The following is a 15,078-nucleotide window of genomic DNA, read 5'->3' as shown; positions in this document are numbered from 1 at the left end:
GGGACCGAGAGGGGAGGCCACCCCTTAGAGCGCGCGATATAAATTTGATCCCATGCTACGCGAGGTTGTAGCCTCCCCACTTAGAGTTTGCTTAACAGGTGTCGTGGGTGATTCCAGACACGTGTCAGTTAAGCTGGTGTGTGCAAGTTAGGTGTGTTTTCAACAAAAAGACCGTAGACAGAATTAGTCCCGATGGACTAAAGAAATTCGTTACTCGTGGGTAAAGAGTACACCCTCTGCAGAGATTAAACCTATTCGAATAGCCGTGTCCATGGTTAAGGATTACAGTCTGGGATGGGTCAAGTGTCGGTCTTAGTGTCGGTCTTCGGAGGTGAAACGGTTAACCAGAAATGGAATTTCTACTCGTGACTTGTGATAACTATGATTATTATTATTGTTGACTAACCCATGATATTATTGTTATTATCAAGTATCTTTGGGATGGTTCTACCTCCGGGATATTCATTATGATTGTTTATTTTAAAGCCCTTTATGTGGTGTCGCTCAGACGCCCGACTGTGGCATTTCTTTTAAAGCCCTTTATGTGGTGTCGCTCAGACGCCCAACTGTGGCATTTCTTTTAAAGCCCTTTATGTGGTGTCGCTAAGACGCCCGACTGTGGCATTGCTTGTTATTTGGTTCATAAATTTTAATACTACCATGTTATTGCATTTTATAAATAACTTGCTTGCACGCATCAGAGTTTCATTTATCTTTTGTGACTGACATCATGAGCATAAAATATTTTTAGCACATCATGGTTATATTATACCTGTGTTCATAATGTTTGCGAGTACATTCAAAGTACTCACTGGCTTGTCCCTGGCTATTGTCTTGGCCAGATTTTCTTGCTCGGAGAGGAGCGACGCGATGCCATCCCCGGAACCCACACAATGGAGATAGCACCTCGCGAAGATAGGAGTTAACCTGGTCAGTTGTTCCCGTGGGAAATGGAGTCCCATAGACACTGATGTTTCACAAACCGCTTCCGCCATCAACCACTAGAAACCATTTGTTGTACTCACAGGCCAGAATGGTCTTGTACTACATATGTTGTATTCTGCTTGGAATTTCTATATCAAGTTGGAGCCTCATCAGCTAACAGTAATCCTGGGGCTGATGAGCACGACGGTCTTTTCTGGAAATTTATTACCCGGAAAACCGGTCATGACACGTACTACTTCAGAGTGGTACAGTAATCCTGTCTTGAAGGTCATGTTGCTAGACAACAATGAACCTATGAGCTATGGAGAAGCGATGGTGGGCCCAAATTCCGACAAATGGTTAAGAAACCATGAAATCCGAGATAGGATCCATGTATCAGAACAAAGCATGGACTTTGGTGGACTTGCCCAATGACCGGCAAGCCATTAAGATAAATGGATCTTTAAGAAGAAGACGGGCATGGACGGTAATGTCACCGTCTATGAAGCTCGACTTGTGGCGAAGAGTTTTTCACAAGTTCAAGGAGTTGACTACGATGAGATTTTCTCATCCGTAGCGATGCTTAAGTCCGTCGGATTCATGTTAGCATTAGCTGCATTTATGAAATCTAGCAGATGGATGTCAAAACGAGTTTCCTTACCAGTTTTCGTAAGGAAAGGTTGTATGTAATACAATCAGAAAGGTTTTGTCGATCCTAAGGATGCTAAAAGGTATGCTAGCTCTAGCGATCCTTCCATGGACCGGAGTAAGCATCTCGGAGTTGGAATGTGCACTTTGATAGGATGATCAAAGATTCTGGGTTTATACAAAGTTTATGAGAAACTTGTATTTCCAAAAGAAGTGAGTGGGAGCACTATAGAATTTCTGATGAGTATATGTTGTTGACATGTTGATGATCAGAAATGATTTTCTAGAAAGCATATAGGGTTATTTGAAAGGTGTTTTTCAATAGAAAACCTGGATTAAGCTACTTGAACATTGAGCATCAAGATCTATAAGGATAGATCAAAATGCTTAATAATACTTTCAAATGAGCACATACCTTGACATGATCTTGAAGGTGTTCAAGATGGATTAGTCAAAGAAGGAGTTCTTACCTGAGATGTAAGGTATGAAGTTAAGACTTAAAGCTCGACCTCAGCAGAAAAGAGAGAAAGGACGAGGGTCGTCCCCTATGCTTTAGACGTAGGCTCTACAGTATGCTATGCTAAGTACCGCACCTGATGTGTGCCTTGCTACATGTTTGGCAAGAGAGTACAAAGGTGATCAAGGAGTGGATCATCAGATAGCGATCAAAGTTATCCTTAGAGGAATAAGGATATGTTTCTCGATTATGGAGGTGATAAAGAGTTCGGCGTAAAGGGTTACGTTGATGCAAGCTTTAACACCTATCCGAATGACTCTGAGTAGGAAACCGGATACGTATAGTGGAGAAACCATTTGGAATAGCTCCAAGTGGAGCGTGGAAGCAGCATTTACAATATGACCTAGAAATTTGCGAAGTACATACGGATCTGAATGTTACAGATCCGTTGACTAAAACCTCTCTCACAAGCAGAACATGATCAAACCCCAGAACTCATTGAGTCTTAATCACATGATGATGTGAACTAGTTTAATGACACTAGTAAACTCTTTGGATGTTGGTCACATGGTGATGTGACCTATCAGTGTTAATCACATGGTGATGTGAACTAGATTATTGACTCTAGTGCAAGTGGGAGACTGTTGGAAATATGCCCTAGAGGCAATAATAAAAGTGTTATTATTATATTTCTTTGTTCATGATAATAGTCTTTTATTCATGCTATAACTGTATTATCCAAAAATCGTAATACACGTGTCAATACATAGACCACAATATGTCCCTAGTGAGCCTCTAGTTGACTAGCTCGTTGTGATCAACAGATAGTCATGGTTTCCTGGCTATGGACATTGGATGTCGTTGATAACGGGATCACATCATTAGGAGAATGATGTGATGGACAAGACCCAATCCTAAGCCTAGCACAAAGATCGTGTAGTTCGTATGCTAAAGCTTTTCTAATGTCAAGTATCTTTTCCTTAGACCATGAGATTGTGCAACTCCCGGATACCGTAGGAATGCTTTGGGTGTACCAAACGTCACAACGTAACTGGGTGGCTATAAAGGTGCATTACAGGTATCTCCGAAAGTGTCTGTTGGGTTGGCACGAATCGAGACTGGGATTTGTCACTCCGTGTAAACGGAGAGGTATCTCTGGGCCCACTCGGTAGGACATCATCATAATGTGCACAATGTGACCAAGGGGTTGATCACGGGATGATGTGTTACGGAACGAGTAAAGAGACTTGCCGGTAACGAGATTGAACAAGGTATCGGTATACCGACGATCGAATCTCAGGCAAGTACAATACCGTTGGACAAAGGGAATTGTATACGGGATCGATTGAGTCCTTGACATCGTGGTTCATCCGATGAGATCATCGTGGAACATGTGGGAGCCATCATGGGTATCCAGATCCCGTTGTTGGTTATTGACCGGAGAACGTCTCGGTCATGTCTGCATGTCTCCCGAACCCGTAGGGTCTACACACTTAAGGTTCGATGATGCTAGGGTTATAAAGGAAGTTTGTATGTGGTTACCGAATGTTGTTCGGAGTCCCGGATGAGATCCCGGACGTCACGAGGAGTTCCCGAATGGTCCGGAGGTAAAGATTTATATATGGGAAGTCCTGTTTTGGTCACCGGAAAAGTTTCGGGTTTTATCGGTAACGTACCGGGACCACCGGGAGGGTCCCGGGGGTCCACCAAGTGGGGCCACCGGCCCCGGATGCTTGCATGGGCCTAGAGTGGAAAGGGACCAGCCCCAGAGTGGGCTGGTGCGCCTCCCACCCTTGCCCAAGGCGCAGCTAGGAGGGGAGAGGGGAAACCCTAGGTGCAGATGGGCCTATAGGCCCACCCTAGGGCGCGCTCCCTCTCTCCCCCTCTTGGCCGCCCCCTCCAAGTCCCATCTAGGGCTGGCCGCCGCCCCCTAGGGGTGGAAACCCTAAAGGGGGCGCAGCCCCCTTCCCCCCTATATATACTTGAGGTTTTGGGGCTGCCAAGACATGAGTTTTCTCCCTCTTGGCGCAGCCCTACCTCTCGTACTCCTCTTCCGCGGTGCTTGGCGAAGCCCTGCTGGACTACCATGCTCCTCCACCACCACCACGCTGTTGTGCTGCTGCTGGATGGAGTCTTCCTCAACCTCTCCCTCTCTCCTTGCTGGATCAAGGCATGGGAGACGTCACCGGGTTGTATGTGTGTTGAACGCGGAGGTGCCGTCCGTTCGGCACTAGGATCTCCGGTGATTTGGATCACGACGAGTACGACTCCTTCAACCCCGTTCTCTTGAAAGCTTCCGCTTAGCAATCTACAAGGGTATGTAGATGCACTCTCCTTCCCCTCGTTGCTGGTTTCTCCATAGATAGATCTTGGTGACACGTAGGAAAATTTTGAATTTCTGCTACGTTCCCCAACAACACTGGATTGCATGGGAGAAATTACTACGCCCAAAGAATCAAGGTGGCCTAGGTTTCCGTGATATGAGGCTCTTTAACCAAGCTTTGTTAGCTCGCCAAGCATGGCGATTACTTGATAGACCTGAGAGTCTATGTGTGAGGCTACTTAAGGCAAGATACTATAGATATGGCAATTTGATTGACACAGTTTTCACAGGCAATGCGTCTCCTGTGTGGAGAGGAATAGAGTATGGACTAGAACTGCTGAAGAAGGGCATTATATGGAGAATTGGCAATTGCCAAACAGTCAGAGTCTGGAGGGATCCTTGGATAAAACCGCGTGGGGGCTCTTGCAAATTACTTGGAGAGCGAGGAACCTGCAGGTACAGCCGAGTGGCTAATTTCATATTACCAGGCTGTTCGTGGAATGAATGACGACTGAACCAGTACATGATAAGAGCAGATGTACAGGAGATTGTGAAGATCAGGGTATCCCGCAGAGCGGAGGAGGATTTTCTTGCTTGGAACATGGAGAAAGATGGGAGGTTTACAGTCAGGAGTGCCTACCACCTCATGGTCACCGAGGTCATTCAGAACCAGGGTGGGATCTCGGCGAGTACAAGACCAGATGGGGACCGGCCTGTTTGGAAAATGTTCTGGAAAATCCAAGTTCCACAAAAAGTGAAGATATGTGCATGGAAACTGCTAAAGAAAGGGTTACCTACACACTAGGTGATGAAATCTAAACATATGGAGGTGGCGGATGTGTGTCCGAGATGTAGCCGGGTGACGGAGGACAGTTTTCATGCTGTCGTGGCGTGCCCCACCTCTAGTGCTGTATGGGATGCTATGGCGGAAGTATGGAAGATACCAGCGAAGGAGACAATTTTGAACACCGGTGATGAGTGGCTATTTGATCTGTTAGTAACGCTAACTGATGAGGATCCACTACTAGGGAAAAGGCTAGCAGCAGCACAGGTTTTAGGTGTATCAGTAGCGCGGGGAGGGGCGCTACTAATAAGGCGCTACAGCTAACACATAGCAGTAGCGTGTGGTCACCGGCGCTACTGCTACACAAGTGTAGCAGCAGCGCGGTTATTGGAAGCTCGCTACTGCTGGTAGCTCTAGCGCGCTTTGCAACAACGCGCTACTGCTATCACGGCGCTGCTGCTAACTTTTATACACTCGCTACTGCTAATTTAACAGGTTTTTTGTTTTTTAGGCATATTTGTTTTGTATTTGAACATGCTTTATAGAAGAATCTTTAGCACATAGAAATGTCATCATGATACACATACAAATGCCTGCGAGACCACAAATGTAATCATAGCATATACATACAAATAGTGTCATCATAATCATCATCCAACACAAAGTGGTCTCTCGTCATCATCTCGAAAATAGCGATACAAGTCCTCGATTACTTGCAAATACATCATCATCCATCTAAACAATGGTATACACGAGAAGAGCTATCACTTTGAGTACATGAGTTCGTATCCCTCTCTCGCATTAGCGTGAACCTAAACTAACTACTGTCTGTCGCTCGGAAACCGGAAACCGGTAACACCTGGGCCTGACATCCGGCCACTCATCGTATATATACTCCTGGCGTAGCACTTCTTCGCCATCGATGATCTATGCACCTGCATCGTCACATGAGTCGATGATATGCAACATATATAGTTGAGCAACAGAAAGAGACAGACTTGACAAAAATAGAAACAACATATCATAAGCATAAATAACAAAGTTCATCGTACCCAAAATGCCCTAACTAGAGTGATCTTCGCTAGTCGAGGAGGAGGACGGTTTAATTACATCACAAATAAAGTTTCACTGCGCATAACTCAAAGTTTTGTCATACAGAAAGTATGGACTAAACAGACACATTGTCATATATCGACAATCACTCCAACATGCCGTGCCATCCATCGAGGTCAGGGAGATAGTCCCCGAGCTTAGTGAAAGGCTTCATGTCGAGACGCTGAGAGGCTACCCATGTTCGGACGTCTTCCCGCGACATTTGTCCTTCTTCGTAGTACATCCCTGTTTTTCCGACGACCTCCTTCATGATGATTTGGGCAAGTTCACGCTGGATGTGATAGAACTCAGCTCGAAGTCGATGATCCTCGATATCTCCTACGTCCTTTGCCCATTGCAGAATATGGGCATCGCCAGATCTAGGTGACATGCGAAGGTTCTGGTGATCCCGTCTGTACTCCAGCATGTGGTGTAGGACATAGAATCCATCATTAAGAGAATCGCTCGGTTGCTGGATGTAGCAGAAGTCGGCCTTATGGGCGAAAGCGACCCTGCCGCCCCTTCTCTTCTTGTCCCTGACCTCTCCACCCCTTGCTTGGTAGTAAAACATAGCACTGTCGAGAACATCCTTGATGTGGGTGTAATCCTTTTTGTGAATGTTCTTCGACGAGTCCAAGTAAAGAGCGTGGGAGAATTGGGGGTATAGGTGATGAGGACGACGCACCCGCCGCTGCGCAAAATAAGTACACCTCAAATTACTTAGCCTCCACCGTGCAAATGAATGATTGAAATCAAAGAAAGGATAGCAACACGGATGACTTACACGGGATGATAAGGCACGAGAATCGCCCCCTTGTCCCTATTGGCGAGCATGAAATTGACGATGTATTCCCTCGCGTATACACGGTGCTCTGCGCAAACTCCCAAGAAGCCCCCGTGCATGTAGTACGGGTCAGCGACACAGATATGAGATATCTGCTCAACCCCGATGATGTAGTTCATGTGCAAGGCATAAAGGCGGACAAACGTAAAATCCAGCTTCTTCACGTGAAACATGTCGAATATGTAATCGAATCAGAGGAAGAACTTATCCGCGGGGAAGCTGTCGACGTACGACCTTTGCCGCGGAATGTTAACCACGTAGAGTGGGTATCCTGGATCTGTCGAGGCGATGAGGCCTTTCTCTACCCGCAGCACATCGTCATGAAGTCTCCTTAGATCACCAAATCTGTCCTGTAGCACTGTTGCAGGTAGAATTGGTTGACCAGGGATATGCCATTTATCCGCATTGGGGATATCTATACGGTCCTGAAGCTGAGGCTGCTGAGGCGGCTGGATCATAGAATCAACTTTTTTGCCTTTCCTCGCTCTTTTCCTAGACTTCTTTACTACCGGAAGGTCGTCCATAATACGTTGAGACGGCAATTCAGGCACCGACTCATGACGCTCAAACCCTGAGGAGGCGCCAGTATAGACATATTGTTCAGTGCCACCGTCGTCCTCATCCTCATCCATGGCGATGTCATCAGCAACTAATGGAGCCTCCTCCTTACCCCGTCCCCTATCACCCAACCCGACACCCGTTGCTAATTGGGTAGGTGGGGTGTTGATGTTCATACCTTGCTGAGGCTGCGTGCTCGTGGGTGTGCTCCCGACCGCCTCCAGACGAAGCAGACTCTTTGGCCACAAGAGGACCCATCCATTGCAACAATCACCAAGCCGCCGCGGTGTCTCCTCGTCATCCACCAGTAGTGTTGGAGGAGGAAAATTCTTGTGGCCCGGTTCGACACTGGCCACGGAAACCTTGAAGACGTTCGGGGCGATCGGCCGGCTGTGGAACAATGGTTCCTTCGGCTTCATTATCGTCACCTTCCCCACGTCCACCTTCTGGTCGCCGATGGTGTACAATATGGTGCATGGGGTTTCGTCGGCCTGCAAAGAAAAGTCTGCGACGTGAGACATCCGAAAGGCAACGAAAACGGGAGATTATACATTTATATTAAGGGGGGCGGTGTGACAGATACCGTGAGGGCGTCGAGCTCAGCCAAAGACGAAGTACCGTCGAGCACATCCGGTGCGGGAGCCGGTGCGGGAGCAGGTGCTCCCAAGAAGTCAGCAAGGGGAAAGTCCTCTGCATTTTTTCTGGATTTTGCCTTGTCCAAGTGATAACACCCGTCACCAAGGAAGTAGACAAATCTGCAACCACCTGTTTTGCGGCAGCTACCATTGTTGCGACTGTCTGAGATGATTTCTTCTCAACCGCAATCTCAACCTTCTTGTCGATGTTTTCTTCAGTTAACCTCCGTCTTTCCTTTCTCTCCTCCGTGGTCTCACGGTAATACTTCTTCCACGTGGCGCCGTCTCCGACACCGTGCATGCGTCCATACGATGGTCGAGTATCCACCGGTTGTTGTTTCAATATGTTCAATGCCCGGTTGAATGGAGTGTCCCACTTGGGCCTCGCCAATGCCTCAAACAGCGAGTCGCTTTTGGCCGCAATCCGGTGCTGCTCTCTCTGCAAAAGGCACAAGGATCGTTTACAAATATGACTAATGTGTGCAGTCGAATTGATCAGAAACTAAAATTACCACCAGTCTCATGAACTCCGTAATGACCGGTGTTGTCTCGTAAACCTTCTTCACTGGGTCCCAACGGTGCCGGGCCCTCAGGACGTCACACTCCTGCGGGACGGTGAAATCCGCCAAGGGGTCTGGGATGCCCAGACTCGCGGCTTCCGCATCCTCCTTGGCCCATTTGGACCTCTTTCCGCCGTAACCACGGCTTCCGAGGTGGTGGCTCCCACTGTTCCTCTCTTGAAGCCCCTTCATGTACTTAGACTTGTTTTTGGCAGCTTCGGCCTCGCAAGCCTCCTTGAATATTTGAAACTGGTCTTCCGTGATTGTCGGATTATCCTTTACAATCTCGGAGTAGGGTTCCTTCTTGTCGATGATCCTTGCTTTCACTCGAGTTTTCCAGGCAGCCAACGCGTCGCTAAACTTGGTCATGGCGTGTTTGTTTATCTTCTTCATTGTCGGGTCCTTGTCTGGATCTTCATAATCCTTCTCATTCCGGCCCGGGAACAAGAATATCTGGTGAAACTTCTTTAGGAGGGAGCTCCTCATATTTTCTATCTTCTGTAGTTTCTCATCATTGATGATGGCGGTTGTCCGTACGATGTAGCCTATTTGATTGTCGCAACACGAGCGAGCTTCCTCGGGCGCCTTTGGCTCAAAAATGCCGTCGTCCACCTCCGTGACCACCAGCCTAGTAGTCCTGAGTTTGTTAGGAAGTCGTTGCCTCTTTGCTTTCGGTTCTACACCGGCTCCGCTCCCCGAGGCAGCACCGGTCTCAGTCTCAGCGCCGATCCCGATGCCGGTCTGAGTCTCAGCGCCGGTCTCAGTCTCAGCACCGGTCTGCGTGTCGGTCTCAGTCCCCGATGCCACCGGTGGGCCCAGCAACAACATCGGTTGATCGTCGGTAAGGCTAAAAAATTCGTCTGCCGCCCGGTAGGCGTCGACGCAATCACCAGAACCCTGTCCTTCATCGTTGCTAGCCATGTTTCCTATGATTAAATCTAGTCAATTAATTCTAGACCTAATAAAATGAATAATGACATAAAAAGGCCTATTGTTTTGCAAGAATGTTGACTCCTTCCTGGTGCGGCAAATCCCGGGCACTCGATATGTCCTAATTTGTAGCACAAGTCATGCCGAAATTCACGGAAAATTTCGGCATGACCATTGCTAAAAAGTGGACAAATCAAGAACCTGAAATTTGCCGGAACAGAAATGAATCAACATTCCGGCAAAACATAGGCCACTCGGCATCATTCACTGGAAACAACAAAGCCACTTGGGCACAATCGAACCACTTCAATGAAAAGATATAACATGACCACTTCAATGAAAAGATATAATCAACAATAAAAGTCAAGGAAGGGATCATCTTTAAAATAAAATTTGCCTAAATTCTTTTCCTTCACTAAACACTTCTCTGCCTAGGACAAAACCCAAATTATGTTGATCTAGCTATTCCTCTCTCTCACACAAACACACATTATTATCTCTAACCCTTCTCTGCCTAGGACATAACCCAACTAAATTGCAAAGGAACTCCATTTCTCTAACTCTTCTGACCTAATGCTCTAAAATAACATTTTCCTCTAACCTATCCAACCTACTTAACCTAGCTTGTTAATCCAACGAACCTAATTAACCTACCTATTTAATCTAGTTAGTTAATCTAGTTTACCTACATAATTAACCTAATTAAACTAGTTAACGCAACTAGTTCTCTGTCAAAGCCCTAAATAAATTTTTGCACTAATTAACCTAGATAATTAACCTAATTAAACTAGTTAACCTGACTAGTTCTCTGTCAAAGCCCTAACTAATTTTTGCACTAACCTAGATAATTAACCTAATTAAACTAGTTAACCTAACTACTTCTTTGTCAAAGCCCTAACTAAATTTTTGCCCTAACCTAGATAGTTAAGCTAATTAAACTAGCTAACCTATGCATGAGAGAGAGAGGAGGGGTGGGGGCTTACAGAGGATAGCTCCGGTGGTGGCGAGGGAGGCAGTGATGGCGAGGGAGGCAGGGGCGTCTGCGGTGACGGCGAGGGAGGTAGTTGTGGCGAGGGAGGATCCGGTGGCGTCGACGGCGGCTCCGGTGGCGTTGATGAGGCCGCGCGGCTCCGTGGCGTTGGGGGCGGCTCCGATGGCGTTGACGGTGCCACGGCTCTGGTGGCATCGACGTCGGCAGGAGACGGTGGCGAAGTGGGGCGACGGTGAATCGGGGAGACGGCGGCGGGGTGGGTCGAGGGATTTGGGGGAGAAGTGGTGGCCGGGGGGAAACGGTTTTTTGGTTAAGTCAAATTTAGCGGTAGCGCGTTTCGCAAAACGCGCTATAGCTAAGATAGCTACAATGGTCTTTACAAAACGCGCTGCTGTTATAACTATGTAAATTTCTTCCACTTTTTATTTTCTTTTCTGTTTCTATAGCAGGGTCTAGGACACGCGCTGCAGCTATGTTAGCTATAGCGCCTCTTACAAACACATGCTACTGCTATGCCTTCCTCCGTTTTTTCGCTTTTTCAATTATTATGTTTTATATTTTATTTTTTCCTTTCTCCTTTTTCTATTTATTTCATTTTCATTTACTTTTCTATTTGTTTTTCATCTTATTTTATTTCCATTAGTAGTAGCGCTCTTCGTAGGAAACGCGCTACTACTTATACCCTAGCGGTAGCGCGCTTCTTCCAAGCCCGCTACTGCTATGCGTATCCTATCATTCTACCAACGGGAATATTAGTAGTAGCGCTTTTGTCACTACACGCGCTGCTGCTAAGGTTGTATCTGCAGCACGGTTTTTCCTCAATCGCTACTGCTATCTAGTACTAGCGCTCTTTTTTGACCCGCGCCGTTGCTAAATTTCTGTGTATAGGCTTTTCCCTAGTAGTGATCGGGCAAAAGTTCTGATGATAATATGGAGGAACTGGCAGGTGCGTAATGATGCCATGCATGATAAAACTGTGCCTCCGGTCGAGGTCACTAGGGGGTTCTTGCAAAGCTACATGATCTCACTAGATCAGATAAAATATGAAAAAGGCTATGATATGCTGAAGGGAAAAAGAGACATGAAACCAGTGGGAGAGAGAGCTCAGCCACAGGAAGAAAAGAGGACTCAGGAGCCTGCGCCATGGCCACCACCTCCGGAGGGATGGATTGCTCTGTTGCTAGACGGCTCTTTTGATGCGGAATCACACACGGCGGGAGCGGCTATGGTGGCGAGGAACAGCAGAGGATAACACATTCTGTCGGCGTGCTGGTTTATACCACACTGCTCGAGCGCCTTCGAAGCAGAGTGTGTGGCCGTCCGGGAAGGTGTCACTACAGCAATCCAGCACTCAACATTGCCTCTGGTTATTCAGACAGACTGTGCTGCTTTGGTTAAGTGCCTGGAGTGTCCAGGGGCTGATAGATCGATAGTAGGTCATCTTGCAAATGAGACTAAAGAGTTGATGAGAGAAAGGGAGCTTGTGTGTCGGCACATCGGTCGTCTGCAGAATAGGACTGCAGACCGCCTTGCTAATTTGTCAAGAGTGGAGCACCGCACCAAATTGTGGTTGCAGGGGCCTCCTGATGCTCTTACGGGTTATCTAGCAGGCGATTGTACAACTATTCCTTAATTAATAAAGCTCTCTTTCCCGCCGCAAAAAAAATAACTTGAAGGGGATTGTTTTTTACCAAAAGAAAGGCCGCCCTCTCTGATCTTATATAAAGAAACCATGGTCTTCTTTTTGCAGACTAACATACCAATTGATGCACTTTAAGGGGATATGCTAGAGATGCTTTAACAATGCTAATTAAGATGTCTTTCTACCTCCTAACTGCTACTGAACAAGTAATAAGTTGCTCCATGTAGCTACAACACTCTTTTGTTAGCAGGCTACAGTACTCTTGCGAACTCTATTTTTGAATTACTTCCAGCTAGCCATGTCTGCACTTAGTATTGGATATGTTGTGAGTTAAATTTTTTGAGGGATATGTTGTAAGTTAACTTTTTTGACGGATATCTGGTGAGTTATTTAGGGCATGCACAACGATGTACACTCAGCTGTCTATAAGGGGTCACAGCTAGGATTTTAGATGACGTGGGGGAGAGAAGTTGTGAAGAGAGAAAGAGCCCGTCGGTAGAATTAACTACGATCTGCAGCGCTTGAAGATCGCACGGTACAGACAGCCTTTCTAGCGTTGTATGGAGTGCGTCTGTAAAAAAGGCAACTGCCCCCTTTGTTGAGAGTAGGAGCGGTGGGGTCGGCCAGAGGTGGATGGGATTTAACTTCGTAGCTAATTTTTTTGCGGGTGAACTTCGTAGCTAATTAAAATATTTACTAATTTCAGGGTGTTTATAGACAGTAAGAGAAAACGGTCTATTGTATGAGGTGTTTTTTTTGCGGGGTTGTATGAGGTGTTTTTACTGCTGTCTACAGGTGACGTGGACGATCGTTACAGACAACAGGCGTCTAAGTTGATGTACATGCCCTCAGTAGTAGAACAATCAGTTCTTGAGATTATCAACTGCTATGTACCTTCAGAGCTGTAACTGTTGGGAGTAACTATCTATGCCATTGTTTTGCTTGTGAGTTTGTACGTACATTTGCCAGTAAAATAAAGGTCATGCACTGGAATGACGTTGATCTCCCCAGACATAACATGGCATCAAACTGTGTGTGACAGATAAACCTAGCTTCCACCACAAACGAAGTGGAGAAGAGCGTGAGGTCCGGCCGGTCCAGCCACCTAGCTTATGTCTCCATCGTCGATGCATTCATGCATACATCGATCCTTTAAAGGCCGGCTAACTGGGATGAGGATTTGTGGCACCGAGGTGCTCCACCCACTGATATCCATGCCTTTCGTTACTCTAGCCAGATCAAAACATTTAATGCTAGAATCATTTAACAACTCAGAGATGCGTTAGGGATACATCAGTTCAATACGAGTCCGGTGGGTCTGTCTTTAAGTGCAGTTAATGGATGTGGGGTACTGGAACCCAAAGCCTGCTGTGAAGAGTGGAAGTTTTTTGTGAGAACTGGGTTTTACCTGATTATAAATTCATTTCATTAAGTGAAACATAACAGCAACGTGTTTTGTAATTTTTAGAATTATATATCAGTCACTGACTTTTAGAGAATTAGTTTTTATTTTGATTACATAGCAATTTAGTCAGTGACTTGCGGAATTTTCAGAAGATAAATAATGATACAAGCAAGAACAGCCAAGTCCGTGCTGGCAAGACAAGTTCATTGCCTAATTCTGATTAGCTGAAAACAACTGCCTGAATCTTGATGCACTGATTTACCATCATCACATACATTTGAGATAGCATGGTTCGTCAGCAAATACATTCCAAGACGATAGATCCATCAGCAAATTTACAACATTGACAGTGATAATACTTGGTAACATTGTTCTATGATGCAACAAAAAATAATTATAATTACAAATCCATCAACAGACACATTAATCAGGCAATAATATTTACTCGAAAAAAACACTGTGAATTTTACTGATAAAAATGCACTGGTTAATCATCAAAAATTAAAATTAGGCTAGGATAGTTCAATCCAAATTCTGAGGGGCAGTTCCATCCAAATTCTGAAGATGAAAGCTGAAAATCACAGTCATGGGAAACCTACTAATTTCCCAGATTTGAACACCACAAATCTGTTCTCACACAAAAATCCCAGGAAACTTTTGAGAGCGAAAAAACGAGCAAAGAAAGCAACTTGAGAAAAACTCTTCGGAACAATATGACTCGTACAGAAAGTTACAGGAATCATGGAGAGATAAATCGATGAAATAAACTTCTCAGAGAGAAAAAAATGAGGAATGGAAATAACTTGGAGAAGATCTCACCGAAACAACCTATAATCTCATACAAAAAAATACCAGGGAACCTCTAGAGAAAAATCGAGGAAAGAAACTTCTGAGAGAGAATATGCGAGGAAAGAAAATGATTGGAGAAGAGCTCGACGGATCGGTCCTTGCCTGGCCGCTGGCCTTCATCTCCGAAGTCATTGCCCGGGCTTCATGTGCAGTGACAGTTCGTCGGCGTCGTGCTTCGTCCAGAGCACCGGCGACGCGTGGGTTGATGGATAGTGAAGGGGCACCACGGTGCGGGCCGGAGCCCAGCGGTAGCTCGTTGGGGAAGAGGTGGGCGACAGAATAGGAGAGGTGGTGATGCAGATTTGAATGCAGCTCGCGAAGGGGACGAGGGAGAAGAATGAAGAAGAAAGAGTATCGCTGGAAGGGGAGAGAAATATCCAGCTCGTCGGTGACATCTGGGAGGAGAAGAGAAGTGGGGAACGAGATGAAGATGAGG

This window comes from Triticum dicoccoides, chromosome 6B (assembly GCF_002162155.2).
Source record: "Triticum dicoccoides isolate Atlit2015 ecotype Zavitan chromosome 6B, WEW_v2.0, whole genome shotgun sequence".
In the NCBI taxonomy this organism is placed as follows: Eukaryota; Viridiplantae; Streptophyta; class Magnoliopsida; order Poales; family Poaceae; genus Triticum; species Triticum dicoccoides.
Note: the sequence above shows the minus strand (reverse complement) of the source record.